Source organism: Pogona vitticeps, chromosome 1, assembly GCF_051106095.1.
Source record: "Pogona vitticeps strain Pit_001003342236 chromosome 1, PviZW2.1, whole genome shotgun sequence".
NCBI lineage: Eukaryota > Metazoa > Chordata > Lepidosauria > Squamata > Agamidae > Pogona > Pogona vitticeps.
In genome coordinates this window covers 253,542,375-253,559,668 of record NC_135783.1, presented here as the reverse complement: position 1 = coordinate 253,559,668, position 17,294 = coordinate 253,542,375, and the positions used below count along the sequence as shown (strand labels likewise).

Below are 17,294 nucleotides of genomic sequence, written 5' to 3'. Positions count from 1 at the left end.
TGGTTAAGCTCAGATATATGAAGGATGCACTCATGAATAAAAATAAACAAGTTTATATATTATTACCTTTCGTTCCCACTATGCAGTTGGGAAGCCTTCAATAGATTACCAGCCAGTTGCTCACTCAATCACTGATCAAGCAAATATCTACTTTATCGCTATTATTTGCCTAGCTTCTACTACACTCAAACAACTACGTAATAACAACTGTGTAGCACCAGGTCAATTCTGACTTATGGTGACCCTTTTCAGGGTCTTCTAGGTACAGAGTACTCAGAAGTGGCTTGCCATTCCTTTCTACTGCGAGCATCTTGAGACTGTATGTACAGCTTACCAAAGGCCACACAGCCTGACTTCTTCCAGGAGACACAATGGGGAACTTAACTCCCAACATCTGGCTCTGCAGTCAGATAAGCTATCCAGCTAGTTACTCAAACAACTAGCGCTAAACATATATTTAGAGTAACATCAGATGTGGCTTTCTTGCAGGACCAAAGACAGGGCAGACATAGGAGAGGTGTTTAAGAGTCTTCTATGAAGATAAAGGAAAACAACATTGTGACTGTCAACAAGTCATAGAACTATGTACCTGCAAGGCATGGTCACAGAAACTCTTGTGCCCTGCTTCCGAAAAAAGTGGGTGGGGGGAGAAAGGAAAAGAAAAGGATGGCCACCACACATACAGATTAGAACTTCATTGAACTGAAACACCCATAAAAGTCTCTTCTTCCTTTAATTATGTGCTGTATATCCTGGCCAAGCTAAGTATTCATTTCTACAGTTGGCGCAAAGATTGTAATTTCACTCTATGAAGAAAGATACAATAAAGCAAAATATCAGGAACAATATCACTAACTAACTGTAGACATTTCAATGGAAATTATTTCCTTTCAGTCACTTTATCTTTTGATAAGCATTCTCCTTACCTACAGTGATCAAGTCTATAAATAATAAGTAAAAGAAAAATTATTAAGAACACAGTTTGTCAGCCCCAAGAAGCCATAACACAACAAGAGGGTTATCTTTCTGGAACCAATATATGCAAAACACAATAGCCATGTTTAATAATAAATATTAAATACAATATTTAAAAATATATATCTAATGCAACTTTTCTTAGCAGGAGTTTAGTATGTACATGCTATAAATTAATGTTATTCACACTTACTGTCAATAATACATAAAGTGGGGGAGTCCTGGGCAAATTTTCTCAGAGCCCCAAGCATGCGTTAAATTCTAAGATTATATCTAAATCAGAAATTCCCTACACATCATCAACATGATCCAGAGAGTCATGTGAGTTATTTCATAGACACCCTACTAGAGGCACAATGAAAAACACTTTATATATTAGTATAATACCTAAAATACAGTCCTAAATCTGATGTGTACAGTGGATTTATCTTTTAAATATTCTGCAAACCACCATCAGTGCCTTTACTTTGGAGGGGAAAAAAAGAATGAATAAATTGATAGTTCTAATGAAGAGTGGGCTCATAAATCAATGAGACGTTGACACAACAATAGATTTAAGTAGTCTACTGTAACTGGGACTATCCACTGGACTTGGGTCACAATGTGTGCTTGTGGCAAAAATGTATTATGTAGCTGTACTAAAAGGGATTGCAGTGAGCAATTACGATAAACCAAATTTCACTATTGTCATTCTATGAGACAAACTCTTTTCCAATTTGCGGCAACCCTAATGTTTTCAAGGTGTGCGAGATGTTTCAAGGAGAGATTAGTCCCTCTCCCCTGAGTGCCCAGATTGGACCTTCCTTCCTCCCACACCGTATCCCGCTTTCTAGCCTGATACTCAGCCCAATAAGCACGTTTTGTGTATTAGAGTAAGTGTCCAGATTTGCTGCCTTATAATGTACAAAACAAGCTAAACAGCTGCAAACTACTCTCAGGGGGTTCCTGTTTTTTTCAGCCTGATATCCCCAACTTAGTACAAAACAAAATGTGGAGAGGCTGAAGCACCACTTTGTAGTAGTATTGAAAAGTTGGAAAACTGTATTTAAAAAATGGGGAGCGAGATTACATTTAAACATAGAAGTTTCCCAATATGCTGCATTATTGTTTATTTTTAAAGAAGAACAGTATGGTTGGGCTGAAAAAAGAGTCAATTTTAACTATGGTAATAGCTGCTAAAGTAATGATTGTGAGAAATTGGAAAGTGAAGTATGTATATCAATTAACTGAATCGTACAGTGAACTTTGGGAAATAGCTGTTCACAATAAGTTGACATGGGATATAAAATGTAAAAGGGGATTGTTAAAAGAGAATAAGTTTGTTGACATATGGTAAGACTTTTTGAACCATGCTTTAAAATTATGAGTTTCAATCTGACTTCAGGTCTGGCATTGGGACAGAAACTGCTTTAGTCATCTTGGTGGATGGCCTATGCTGGGAATGGGAAAGGGGGACTGTGTTCCTGTTGGTTCTGCTGGACCTCTCAGCGGCCTTCGATACCATCAACCATGGTATCTTTCTGGGCCGTTTCTCTGGGATGGGACTTGGAGGCACAGTTTTGTGGTGCCTGCGGTCCTTCCTGGAGGGAGAACCCAGAGGGTGGTACTAGGAGACTCCTTTATTTTATTAGATTTCTACCTCTCCCATCTAGACCAAAGGTCTACTCTGGACAGCAGAGGTCTACTCCTGTTCAACAGCTTGGCCTTTGGCGTTTCTCAGGGATCTGTTTTGTCTCTGATGCTATTTAATATTTACATGAAACCAGTGGGAGAGGCTGACCCGAGTTTTGGGGTTCAGTATCACCAGTACACTGATGACACCCAACTCTATCTCTCCTCACCATCTAAATCCAAGGAAGCTGTCTCAATTCTAAATCAGTGTCTGGTGTCAGTAATGGATTAGATGAGGGTGAATAAATTGAGACTTAATCCAGACAAGACAGCGGTGTTCCTGGTCCTTCGAACACCAGATAAAGGAATAAGATTGAAAATGCAGGCATGCAGCTTGAGGGTGCTCTTGGATTCAACCTGGATGCCCAGGTTTCAACAATGGCCAGGAGGGCATTTGCACAGTTACAACTAGTGCACCAGCTGTGGCTGTTTCCTGAAAGGCCATAGTGACACATGCCCTAGTTACATCTCGGTTGGATGACTGTAACACACTCTATGTGTGGCTGCCTTTAGAAAGTGTTTGGAACGTCCAAAAGGTCCAAAATTCCACAGCCAGACTGTTAACTGTGGCTGGTTACAGGGAACATGTAACATCCCTGTTAAAGCAGCTCCACTGGCTGCTGATCCGTTTCCCGGCACAGTTCAAAGAGCTGCTTTTAACCTACAATGCCCTAAATGGCTTGAGTCCAAGCTATCTAAAAGACTGCATCTCCCTCTATGAGGCCGCCTGGGCATTAAGATGATCAGAGGAGGCCTTTCCCTCAGTCCCACCACCCTCACAGGTGCCCTTGGTGGGGGCATGAGAGATGGCCTTCTCTGTTGCTGCTCCCAGACTCTGGAACTTCCTCCCATGAGAAGCTAGGCTGTCCTTCCGCAGGCAAGTAAAGACTTTTCTCTTCAGGTAAGCTTTTCGTTAATGACTGGTGGTCTGAGAGGCGCTTTAAATGGACTGTTGTGCTCTGTTGTTTCAAATGTCTTTTAATGTAGATCTTAGTTACCATTTTAATATTAAGATTAGGCATCCTTCAGTCTCGAGAGACTATGGTAATGTGCTTTGAATAGAGGTCTTGGAACAGCATCTAGTGTGGCTGAGAAGGCCAATTCGAGAGTGACAATCCCTTCCTCACTGAAGACAAATCCAATCTGTCCCCTGTCCAGCTCCCTGGTTTTGCTGGTTTCGGGACTGCCTCTTTGCCTCGGCCTGCTGGATAAGGGTCTCTTCAAAATGGGAGAAGCACCGCCTGCCTCCAGGCTGAACGCTCAGATGTCAGAGTTTCCCATCTGTGGAGGTCCATTCCTAAGGCATTCAGATCCCACTTGCAGATATCCCTGTACTGCAGCCATCATCTCCCTCTGGGGCGATTTCCCTGCACTAACTCTCCATACAGGAGACCTATTGGAATCTAATCATCAACCATTCTCACGACGTTTTAATACAGTACTTGTTTAATTCCTTTTAAATATTTGTATACTTACTATTTTAGCTTTTAAATACTGTTTTAGTGATGTAAGTTGCCTTGGGTCCTTTTGAGGAGAAAGGCAACATAGAAATATTATATTATATTATATGCTCACTGGAAGGACAGATCCTGAAGCTGAGGCTCCAATACTTTGGCCATCTTGTGAGAAGAGAAGACTCCCCGGAAAAGATCCTGATGTTGGGAAAATGTGAAGGCAAGAGGAGAAGGGCATGACAGAGGACGATATGGTTGGACAGTGTCACCGAAGCTACCAGCATGAATTTGACCAAATTCCTGGAGCCAGTGGAAGACAGGAGGGCCCGGTGTGCTCTGGTCCATGGGATTATGAAAAGTTGGACATGACTTAACGACTAAACAACAACATATTATATTATATATTTCTATGCTGCTACACACGCACACAACACGTTGTTTGCCTAAACATGACGTGATGTTATGCTGGAAGGGTTATGGTACATCGTAAGAAGTATATTTCTATCTCTACTGGTCCCAGTGGTGGGTGCGCTAATATTACTTAAGTTTTTTTTTAACTGTGTAGACTTTTTAAAGTATGTGTATGTAAAATATTTTTATGTTGAATTATTGTTGTAATTAATAATAAAAACTTAAATTAAAAAAGCCAATAAAAATTTTAAAAAAGAGAGAGAGGGGGGAGATTAAAGCAACAATTCTATCCAAACTGCAGGTGGTAGAAAGAGTATAACATATAATCTGGCTCTATTTCTTTGTAGCCTCACTTCCTGCTGACAGCAAAGGAAGCTATCTAGCAGTAATATAAGAAACTAGAATTGATTGTCTGCACCATCCATCATTAGGTACACTGACTGTTCATTAATAAACATCGCTTGTATGTATACAGAATAATTGCCCTCATGTGTTTTCAGATACAAGTTTAATGCAGCCAACTTTCTGGAATAAAATAAATTTCACTGACACACAAAAGTTATATAGGTATCTATTCAGACACAAGACACTGAATTCAAAGGGGTGTACTCCCAAGTTAACCAGTCACCAGGAATAAATCTTCTATACCTTTAGGAGGATAGTTGCAAAAACTACTTATTTGCCAACAGAAACAAGCAATATTCAACTTCCTTTCAAATTCTATGCCCGAGACAATGATAATTTAACCAGAAAAATCCAACAGATGCATGGTTTCTTATTCTTGTGAGCACATCTGTATCTTATCAAGCAGCAATTTTAAACGGCAGAAAAATCAATATACTGAAACTTTATACGCATGTATATTGTTTCTATGAGTCCAAAACATTGATATTTTAACATAAATGCTAATAAAGGCTATTATGTAAGTTTGAAAATTACAAAACAAAAACGTCAGTTCCAGAGTAGGCTTAGCATATTCTCCTTATAAAAGTAGGCTTAGCATATTGGATCAGCTTGGCCTGAAAATACAGCTTCTCATCTGCTTACCTCTTGTTATTTTAGAAAAATACACAAACCTTCACAAAACAATTTAAAGTGAAGTTGAGCTACTGTAGGCTTTCTGTCCGAAGAGATCCTAGAGAGACTGAAGGCACAGATGCAGCTTTTCTTGTCCTGATGCTGTGTGGGAAAAGCTGCACCTGCTCCATGTCCCTTCCTTCAGGTCTCTTAAAGGGATAGATGACCTACCACTGTTAGAACATGGCTTTCTCCGGTGAGCCAAAATTATGCCCAGTTCTTCTCAAGAAGGAACAACTTTAAGAAATAACTATTACTCTGTTTCATTGCTACCACTGATAAAACTTACATACAGAGAGATGAATATATGCAGATGTATCCTTGTCCCCCTGAAAGAGACAAGTATCCCGGGCTAAACTAAAACACTGTTATTTTTGTTACTGTTCAATTTTGCTGAATTTTCTATTTTGTAAACTTGGGTGAGAACCAAAAACAAAAATGCCAAAAAAACAGAAACACTTTACAGATAAACAAATGAATATCTAAATAACCAATTGCATGCATTAATTTTTCTCACATATTTCTCCAAGCACAACTGAGATATGCTTTTAAATACTTTGCAAAACCTGCAGTCCTACTTACCTGCTCACACCAGATCTCTGAACTACTCTCTGAAAGAAGCCTGGCTTTTTCTTTTAGATGTCATTAAAACAGAGTGCTCAGTTGGGTAATTACCCATCCACCATCTTCATCTGAAAGGATGACCTTTAAGAATGCCAAGTGAACAATACTTCAAAGCATGGTACATGCATCTTGAGCAACACACTGAACATTGAAAACGTTATTTCCTGGTATTTTATGTGGCTTTATGAACTTGAAACCTAGCAGTCGCGCAAACTGAAAGCAGCAGACTACCACACATAGTACTTTAAATTTATTGAGGTAATTGTTTGGTACTTTGTCTTCCCTCCCCAAAAACCTCCCAAAGACTCCTACTAAGGCATCATAAATTGACAAAATAAACAAGTAAACCAATAAATAGTAGGTAAGTCAAGGAGTGCAGTAGCGTATTGAATATTACAGAAAATAGGTCTGAAGCTCTTTCAAAAACAGGGCAAACAAGAAGGTGTTTACCTGGGGTTTAAAAGACTGGCCTGGTTCTGGAAGAACTTTTCAGAACCAGCATGCCACAAAACTACAAGAACCTTCTTCCCAGTCCCTGTCCACTCTACCTATGAAGGTGGGAGGAATTTTCAAGAAGGTCCTTAGAGGAATACTTCACTATTTAGGCAGGTTCCTGTGTAAGGTAAGGATTCTCAAGGTACCAAGATCCAAAGCTCTCCAAGATTTCTGAAAGACTGAGATTAGAAATCGGCAGATTAGAGACAGGCGCTAGTTTGTCAAACAGCCAAACAGGTGTTCTGCAGTATAGCAACCCATCCCCTCCAGTGGGCACCCACTCAAAGGCAGTGCCCAGAGGAGGTGGGGCAGGGAAGCCAGGATACTGCTTCAAAGTGGGTACCATCTGGAAGGGATGGTGCACTGAACCACGGGGTACGTGTTCGGTCGTCTGTGGAACTGGTACAAACCGCCAAACCAGCATACCCATCTCTAGTTAAAATAAGAAGGTTGACTGGAAGCATCATGGTTTCAAAACTGGAATGATATGCTCAATGCACATACTGTTCCAACAATTGAGCTGCTGTATTTGAAATTGAGAATGTTTCCAAGCGGTCTTGAAATCCAACACAAGAGCACTAGTTCAAACAGATGAGGATAAAGGCAACCATGGTCAGGTAATTTTTGCTTGAGCAAAGTGTCACTGGCATGCTAGCTCCCTCCTGCAGAAGTTGTTAAATATTCCAGATGTCACTGGGCATCAAGGATAAGGCTGAATCTTAGAGCACTCCAAAGTGACTCTTCAAAACAGAGATGGTTAACTTCTGGCCTACAGGCTTGAGGCACTCTGCCTGTACTCTCTATTGAGCTTGCCGGCCTCTCTCCAAACTCTCCCCTTCACCATAGTGGCTCCACTCACTCCTCATGTTCCTTGTCACAGTTACAGGTGACCAACAATGCTAATTATCCTTGTATGGTTCTACTGCCTCACTGCTCCTCTTCATGAAGCATTTGACTCATTTTCTCCTTCAGACAAAGTCTAGAAGCAAGCTTAGCTCTGCCTCAGCCATGTCCAGAATAACAGGACTGTCTAGAGCCAGCCATGAAATGGGCAACTAGGATAATTTTTCATTCATGTCAGAATCAATCCAGTGGTGCTTAAAGAGTGGAAGGCTCAAACAACAGGGTTGTCAATGCCCAGGGGATGCATAAAAGTGTTCACAGTCCTTGCACTCTTTGGGGAGCTCCCTCCATGTTCTCTGGTGGCAAGTACTGAGATATGGTATTCTTGTACAACTAGTGAAGCAGAAAAATAACAAAGAAGAAATGGAAAATGGATAAATAATAAATAAATAAATAAATAAATAAATAAATAAATAAATAAATAAATAAATAAATAAATAAATAATAATAATAATAATAATAATAATAATAATAATAATAATAATAATAATAATAATAATAATAATAATAATAATAATAATAATAATAATAATAATAATAATTGTAAGTATATACACAGTATACCCATACAACGAAATTCACAGACACCCAGAGACCAGACACATGCACACACATAAAATTCCCCAAACACTCCCCACCCACTAAAAGTCCCCCACTAAAAATACAAACATCTACACCGCAGGCCAAGTAACACAGTCCAACTAATTATTCACTACTGGTGGTCTTTAAGCTCATTATTAATTGCAATTATAGCTCTGGGATAAAAACTATTGAGAAAACGTGTGGTCCGAGTCTTAATTGTTCTATATCTTCTGCCAGACGGCAACAGTTCAAAAAAGTTATAAGCAGGATGGGAAGAGTCTCTCAGGATGCTGTGTGACTTCCTCAGACAGCGGGATATGAAGATGTCATCCAGGGTTGGTAGCTGGAGCCCGATGATATTCTGGGCAATTTTAATGGTTCTCTGTAGAGCTTTTCTGTCCGCTACAGAGCTACTCCCAAACCATGCCAGAATGCCATAGGTTAGGACACTCTCAATGGTGCTACGATAGTATGACAGAAGTAAATGCTGAGATAAATTTAACTTGCCGAGCATTCTCAGGAAATACAGCCTCTTCTGTGCCTTCTTCATTAGCATGTTGGCATTTATAGTCCATGAGAGGTCCTCTGAGATGTAAGTACCCAGAAATTTAAAACTACCAACTCTCTCCACTTCCTCACCGTTTATGTACAGTGGTAAATGTACATTTCTCTTCCTCCTAAAATCAATTATGAGTTCTTTAGTTTTTTTGATGTTAAGTGTGAGATGATTTTCTTTACACCAAAGTATCAACCTTTGTATTTCCTTTCTACAAGCAGACTCATTGTTCTTATTTATGAGCCCCACCACTGTCGTATCATCTGAAAATTTAATAATTGCATTGGTGTTATACAGTGGGGTGAAATCATGTGTGTACAGGGAATAGAGGAAGGGACTTAGCACACAGCCCTGGGGAGCTCCTGTACTTAGTACCAGGGTAGAAGAATGGTGAGATCCCATCCTTACTGACTGTGGCCTATCTGTCAGAAAATCCTTTATCCACACGCAGATCTCCTGAGGTAATCCCAGGTTGATCATTTTAAAAAACAACCTATTTGGTAGAATGGTATTAAAAGCAGAGCTATAATCCACAAACAACAGCCTCGCGTAAGTTCCCTGTTGTTCTAAGTGGCTCAATACAGTATGGAGTACAATGGACACAGCAGTATCAAGAGATCTATTTCTCCTGTATGCAAATTGCCATGGGTCCAAAGAAGGTGGAAGACTAGCCTTAATGTAATCCAGCACCAATCTCTCAAAACATTTCATAACAACAGATGTTAAAGCTACTGGTCTATAATCATTGAGAGATACCACAGCTGACTGCTTGGGGACTGGCACTATAATAGATGTCTTCAGGCAAGTGGGGACAGAACACTGCAACAAGGATAGATTGAAAATATCCGTAAAAACTCCAGGTAATTCTGCAGCACAGCCCCTAACAACTCGTCCCATGAGTCCATCTGGTCCAGCAGCCTTTCGAACGTTAATATTCTGGAAAGCGTGTCTCACATCTGAAATCTGCAGTACTAGTGGTTGTCTGTCGATGGTAGATTCTAGTGATGTATTATAGACAGTAGGTGCTGGAATAATGGTTGTTCCTGTTTCCACCTCAAAATGGCTGAAAAATTGATTTAACTGCTCAGCCAAAACATCACTGCTGATTTTTTTTAGTACGTCTCTCTCTATATTTATGTATACTTTATTTTTTAAGATGACAACTTCTATTAGATTTGGTGTAGGAAAAGAGATGAGTGGTTAAGGTTGAATAGTGTCATGCTGATGGACACGCAAGTGACTAACTAGCCCCATAGGTTTATATTGTGTAGGACAATAGTTCCCAACCTTGGATCCAATGTTCCCTATAATTTCCACTAGCACTGAGCAGAAACCCCATCCTATGTGTGTCACTGGAACCAAATGAGCGACAACACTGACTTGAGGTGTGTGGCACCAATACAGTGCTGTGCATCTGTTCACCCCTGTAACATAGAGGGAACATTGCTTGAGTCCCCAGATGTTCTTGGACTACACCTCCCAGAAATCCTGGCCAGCAGAGCTAGTGGTGGAGGCTTCTGGGAGTTTTAGTCTAAAAGCATCTGGGGGCCCAAGGCTGGGAACCACTGGTGTACAAGGAGAATATACTTGGCCCTTCCCTTTTCCACTTTCTTTCTTTTCCACCTCCAGAACCTAGCAGTTCGAAAGCATGTAAAAACGCGAGTAGATAAATAGGTACCACCTCGGTGGGAAGGTAACGGCATTCCATGTCTAGTCATGCTGGCCACGTGACCACGGAAACTGTCTACGGACAAATGCTGGCTCTACGGCTTGGAGATGGGGATGAGCACAGCACCCTAGAGTTGGACACGACTGGACTAAATGTCAAGGGGAAACTTTGTCAGAATATAGAAATTTTGTAGGCCTGAACATGTATAAGTGTTTCATTAATGAGCTGCCATTGTGCACAGATGTGAGAATGCTGAATCACTCTGGAGATGATGCAATGTCTTGAAACCAGAAGAAGACCAGGTGCAAAGGATGAAGTCATCTGTCTTCTGATTGGACTAAAAATGCCATGTACATGTATATAAGTGGACAGCGTCTTTGTGTCTTTCTCTTCCTCCTCTACCACTTGCTGCCATGCATTATGCCCGATTGTATAAAGAGTTCCTGCCATGCCTGCCTGTAAATATCTGTAAATACTTGTAAATACAACCGTCTTGCAACAAAAGAAGAACTTGTAAGTGTCTTCAATAATTCTGCGTATTTCTACTGTCGCCAAAATCGTGACAACCTTTACCTTACCTGCAGAAGCAGTGGGCTCCACTTCAATGGCTTCTGTTGTTTCACTTTGTCTAAATAAGATGCTGTGCTGAGCTTCTCTTTGGGCAATTGGACTTTGGAGAAAGAGAAGGCAAGCTGTCTGGATGGCATCCTCCCACCTCTAGGAAATCAAGATGGAGTAGAGAGACTGACATGGAACTCCAGTAAAAGGCCAATTAAAACAGCAGACCCCCTTCTGTCTCTCCCTCCTCAATCAGGTGAAGATCCCAATCAAAGAAAGCAGCTGGGAGCACTATTTGCATGTTGTGGTGTTTGGGGGCGGGTTTTTTTTTTTGCTTGCTTGTTTCTTCTTCCTTTCTTAGTCCTTCCTTAATACAATTCAAAATTGATCAATTTCCTACTGCCACAATTGAATTCATGTTCTTCACATATGCCTTTTAAAAGACGAAGGAAGGAAGGAAGGAAATGTGCGGAAAACTGAAGCATTCTTGGTGTCCAACCAAATAAAATGATGTCCCAGCTGTTACCAGAGTCTCCTATATAACCAAAGTATGACCATCACACATAGCCTTTTAGGAGCAGCCAGGGAAGCAAGAAATGCTTCCCACATCCACTAGCCTTAAAAAGGGGGCTTCTGAGCTACTCTCCATAGGTTTTAAGTAATGGAGAACAAGTAAGGAACCAGTTGATGTGCCTTTAAGACAAAAGGCAGCTTATAGTACTTTCAAACAAAGAGGAAGTCAGGTGGTATTCCAGTTAAGCAAGATGGTTTGCTCAGGGCAGCCTGTGACAGAGACCTGGAAGGTGTTGGTAAATGGAACCATGTGAACCCACTCTCTCTTGTTGTGAGTTGCAAACTGTTCACGGAAGTCCCACAATGGCCACTACTACTTTTTCAGTAGTAAATTTACTACTGAAAAATCTCAATAGGATTGTGCCCAGTGAGTAGTAAATTTATTTCTGAAAAAGTTCTGTGGTAGTTGCAAATTTACTACTGAAAAAGTAGTAGTAGGAATTGTGGGACTTCCCTGAACTGTTTGCAACAACTACTTTTTCAGAAATAAATTTACCACTCACTGGGCACAATCCTATTGAGATTTTACTCCAGATTAAGCTATTGAGATTTTACTCCAGAGTAAGTGGAATCACATAAACTATGGTAAAAAATTGCAGCTGATTAATGAGGTGGTGGACACATGCTAAGTGAAGACAGTCACATGATCAGGCATAGAACTAGGCACATGATCAGATAGCTTTTTAATTAGCTGCAGTTCACACCCACAATTTACATGATTTCACTTAATCCAGAATAAAATTTCAAGATGATTTTGGCCACTGTCAGGCTTGAACTCATTTCCCCATGCTTATTTATCTATTTATCACAGCTTTCCCCAACCTGGGTTCCTTTCAAATGTCTCAGGCTACAACTTCCATCAGCTATAAGCAGTATAGCCAAGGGCCAGGGACTGGGGAAGTTGTAGTTCAAAACACCTAGAGTGCACCAGGTTGGAGAAAGCTGGTCTGACATGTAGCAAGAGACTAGAACAGTGGAAACTGTTTCTTTATTTGCAAATTACATGTTTAATTATCATCTTTTTCCCCCCTTATTGCTAAAGCAACAGATAGTGAATTCAAAAATGGATTCCACCTCCAGAAATTGATAAGGGAACCTGGCTGTTTGACACCAGCAAGGCAGCTGCATCGCGGACTTTATGTCACGTGCCGTCCAACACCTAGAAGACTCCTAGCATTGATGCGCAAGGAAGGAAAACATAGTGGGCCCACCCCCATTGCCTTCTGCACACAGGGGACCAGCCTGTGAAGGGAAGATTCTCCTCCATCAGTAAGGCCTCCCCACATAACTTTAACCCTGGAAGATTAGGGCCAGTGTATGGAATTCTGTGGAACTCTGTGAAGACAATTCTAATACCATGTACCACTGGTGATACCTGCATGAGATGAAGCCAAGGTAGACAGATTCACAGGTAAACAGAGGTGCAGATACAAATGCCAGAAACTGAATTTTATTATACTGTAGATTGAAATCAGAGTGTAGAAAGCCCCTACGTATTCCCAAGATATAAGGTTTCCTCAGTGAACAGGAAATCTAAATCAACTTTATTCAGTCCTCTGAACAAAATAAATGTATGAAATAACTTGATAAGGGAAAGCATCCAAGTGTGGAAGAAAGGAGAATGACAGCTGTGTGGTGAAACATTAACCGGCAATCAAAATATGTTCTCAAGCAGTCATTCAAAAATTGACACGCTGCTGAGACAATGTTACTGGACTTCTACTCTTAGGATGGAAAAGATAAAAGCAATCATTCTTATGTGCGTTTTGTAGGGAAGGAAGCATTCAACTGAACAAAATTGTCACCAAAAGTGTCAAAGGGTTAGAAATGAGAAAACGGATTTCAAGAGGAACAACACCAAAAATAAACTGACCCAAAATTGTGACTGATGGAGAATCCACTGGGCATGGCAGAATTCACATCTCCACCAGGAATAACTATGATAATCCAAAGAACCCACTACATTAAATCAAAGCTTGTGAAAATTTCAGCTACAACTTTTGGAATCTCCAAGCCAGCTTGGCTGTGCAAGCCATATGAGCTGGGACATTCCCAGAGAGGCAGTCCCCCAAAAGTAACTTTTACAAGGCCTGCATTAAATACATAGGTCGGTGAATTGTACGTGTCCCAAAGTTTTAAATGGCAGCAGTAAAGAAGTGCAGAAACAATGATAGACCAGGTACATTAAGAAGTGCTGGTTTTACTAACACAGGTTGCTCCTGAAGAAGGCATCTCCCAAATGCTAGTCTTACATAGGGCTGCCAGACATCAGGCAACCCTAGCCTAATGTCCTCCGTCTAGCAGGCAAAGATAAAAACCTTTAAAATGTCAGGCTCTTGTATATTTTATGTTATAATTTTGGATGGGAAGGGGAGAGGTGGAAGGACCCCCTCCCCCTGTCTTTCCCCACCCCCTCCCGCCCGCCTGCCCCCTGTTACCTGCCACCAGCATCGGAACGCAGCCCTTGCCCTCTCCTGTCACTGCCGCGGCTGCTCGGCGATCCACCATGCCTGCCCAGCCCACATGGAGCCTCAAAGTTATGGCCCTCGGGGGAGGGGAGGCTGCCTCGTTCGGCTTTGCCCGGCACCACTTTCCCCCTGTTTGCGCCAGAGCCTTGTTTGGGTAGTCCAGACTAGCAAGGTTGGCTCTGAGCCTGTGCAGAGTGCGAGTGGCCGGGTGATCCCGCAGCCGGGCTGAGGTGGGTTCGGGTACAATTGGCTGTTTAAATAATGTTTCTTGTATGTTGAAAAAAGCCTCAATTGAATTTATTTTTATTTTTTAACATGACTGTTTCTTGGTCGGTTCATTAAGAGACCTTTATTGGCAGCTATTGTAATAAAATTGTATTATTGATTGCGGGTTTAATCCAGAACGATTCAGATGAAACATTCAGTACTTCCTCCTCTGTCCTCTTTTTTGCCTTTCTATGTCCTCCTTTTGGAACCCATGTATCTGGCAACCCTAGTCTTACACACACAAGTATACGCAAAAGAGCAGTGGTTTTGCAACATCTGTGTTGTCTCATGTTTTATGTACCTTCCTTTTGTTGCTGATACTGGGAAACTGGATACAAGATAATTTTATTAGGATCAGGGCACCGTCTTAGCAATCTCATAGCCCCACACTTACCCCAGCCCATATCTTATGTGATGGCCTGCTAAGCAACTTCTTCCATTTTTAGTTTCTGAGGAAACATAAACTACTCTCCAGTCCCCCTTCCCCATGGCCTGGCACCTTCCCCATATGGGAAGCTTGGGAAGAAATGTTGTAATGTTTGCCTATAGACTGTGATATCCCTATGTATCTCCAAATCATTCAAGAAGCACCAGGAGAAACCAGATTAGTTCCAAGATGATATGACGGGCCTTGTTTTGCTTTGGACAAATACTAAATCTCTCCAAATCAGCCCCATTCAGTTCCAGATTCATTCAAACTGAATACCCATTTCTAACTTTTCTAAACTAGATCTTTACTCATGTCATGAGAAAACCAACAGGGTGATGTTGTTGCCCAGAGGACACCTGATTGGGATCAAAAGCTTAAAATCAATATACTTGGCTGCCTGTATAAAAACTTACACACCCATTTAGTGCAATCAATTATTTATCCAGGTAGGTACGGCTCTCCTGTGAGCTGGAGAAAGTCTGCTCTGATATTACTGACCCAGGCTGTAAAGCCACAGTGTAAAGTACCACACTGCAATCAATCTACAGGTCAGAAATTGTTTCAATTAATTTGTTTTGTCAACATCATAACCTTTCCCTTGTTTGAACAATGACAGATAAATCAAACAATGTTTCTGCCTGCTGTGGCTGCTCACTGAAGTCTGAAAAGGTTTGCTCAAATTTAGAACCAATCCAGTGGTACCTGAAGGCTCAATTACGGAGAGCTTCCTGTAAGAAGCAGCAACTCCTTACATCTTAAAAGCTGTCTGATCATAATCCCACAAACTTTTCTGACCTCCTATAACCTGAAAATTAGTTTGTGATTGGTCATCAGGATGATTGTGATGGTTTCATGGTTGGTCATCAGGACATAAGCAAAGGCTTGGATTGCATTCTGATTGCTCACACCCAACAACAATACCTAAAAAGAGCTGTGTGGCTTAAATACTAAGGAGTTTCTCCCCCGCTTCTAACAGTGTACTAAGAACATTTCTCCCTTGAATAGCATGGGTCTGAACAGCACAGTTTTGATTAAATATGGATTTTTTTCAATAAAATAAACAAATAAATATTCAATAAATAAATATTCAATTAATATTATGCCCCTGGTTACCCAAAACTCCACGAGTTCAACACGGAAGACATCAAATTGGTCTACTTGCCCCCAAACTCAACATCTCTAATTCGGCCTCTAGATCATGGGTTCATAAGGCTCATCACACACAGTTCTTTATGGAAAAGATTGTCAATGCTCTGGAGGAGAACCTTGATAGAGAGAATTGGGATGTGTGTGTGCGTGCGTACGTGCGTGTGTGCGTGCATGTGTGAATCAACTGTTTATGATTTGTAGTTACATTTTTGGGGCCATAAGAGTTCAACACAGATTTTTTAACTAAACGGGGGGGGCGGGGCGTTCTGGTACCCCTAATGCCAGCGTTGTTGAAGGGAGAAGTGTTTAACATCGGATTCGGCCTATGGGATGTAAATCTAATCATCTGTCCACAATATAGCAGTGCTTTCTCCTAGATCTAACATTAATCCCTAAAGAGCAAAAGACTTAGGATCACAAAAGGAAAAAAGTTCCTGTTCCCACTCAACATTTTTTTCAAGAGTGGCCCCTGGCCTTCTGGAAAGATCTTTCAGAGCACACTGCTGCAGATTGGCAGAAATTATCTCCATGCATTTTCTTAACTTTTCTCTAAAAGCCAAATTGCAAAAGAATTGTTTCCAGTATTATATGTTATCCTAATCATAAAACACCAGTCTATCCATACCATCTGGTGACCTTTCCAAAGCAAACATACACAGACAGACACACAAGCATACACCCTGCAATTACTCCCACAATGCTCTAGTACAGGGGTTTCCTCCCAGAAACCCCAGGAAGCACAGCTGGTGGTAAAGGCTTCTGGGAATTGCAGTCAAAGAACCCCAGGATTACCCACGATTGACAACCACTGCTGTAGTAGCATGAAGAGCCTGATATGGAAAACTGGGATAGGCAACTTAGTGCGCACTAGATGTTTTTGAATACCTATTATCATATACCACTGGCTATGCTGGCTGGGGCTTATGGGAACTGCAGTTCCAAATATTTGCAGAATGCCTGTCCACACAGCTGATCTTGTACATGTGATGAATAAATGCAGATTCGACAATAGCCAGATGGGGTAGGAGCTTTGTACATTCATCAGAACATTGTTGGAGCACCTGTGGTGCACTGACAAACAGATCATTGAAGTAATATTTAAACCAAATCCACATATAAAGTATCAGACAGTAAGTCCACAGCTTGCATGGCAACTCCATGGCCAGCGCAGGAACAGCTATTCACATCGTTATGTTCTCTGTTTGCCTTCTACCCCTGATATGGAGGATGAGTATCATGCGAGACAACCCAAACACCACTGGTGAGACCACCCTGCAGTGGTGGGTGAAAATTCCCTGGAGCAGCATCAAGAAACACGTTCAAGTGGCCCTGGAGTGCATCATATCGCTGTACTCCTACATCTGTTTTTCTTTCTTTCACATCAACAAAGTGCAAAGTGTGTTCTTGCAGCCAGACTCACTTGCTACCCTGT

At 41.2% G+C, this 17,294-nt stretch overlaps 1 protein-coding gene across 4 annotated transcripts in view; it reads right to left on the bottom strand.

Annotated features, from left to right (window-relative positions):
* The window catches only part of TSPAN4 (tetraspanin 4), a 744,385-nt gene that overhangs the window by 638,285 nt on the left and 88,806 nt on the right, over positions 1 to 17,294 (bottom strand). For 2 of the 4 annotated variants that reach the window (XM_072985626.2, XM_078383667.1), the window contains exon 1: positions 5,588 to 5,685. The exons of the other annotated variants lie outside the window; for them this stretch is intronic. The gene's annotated coding sequence lies outside the window, so the exon portion shown is untranslated. Of the gene's footprint in view, positions 1 to 5,587; positions 5,686 to 17,294 lie in introns of those variants that run through there. 4 annotated transcript variants of the gene reach the window in all.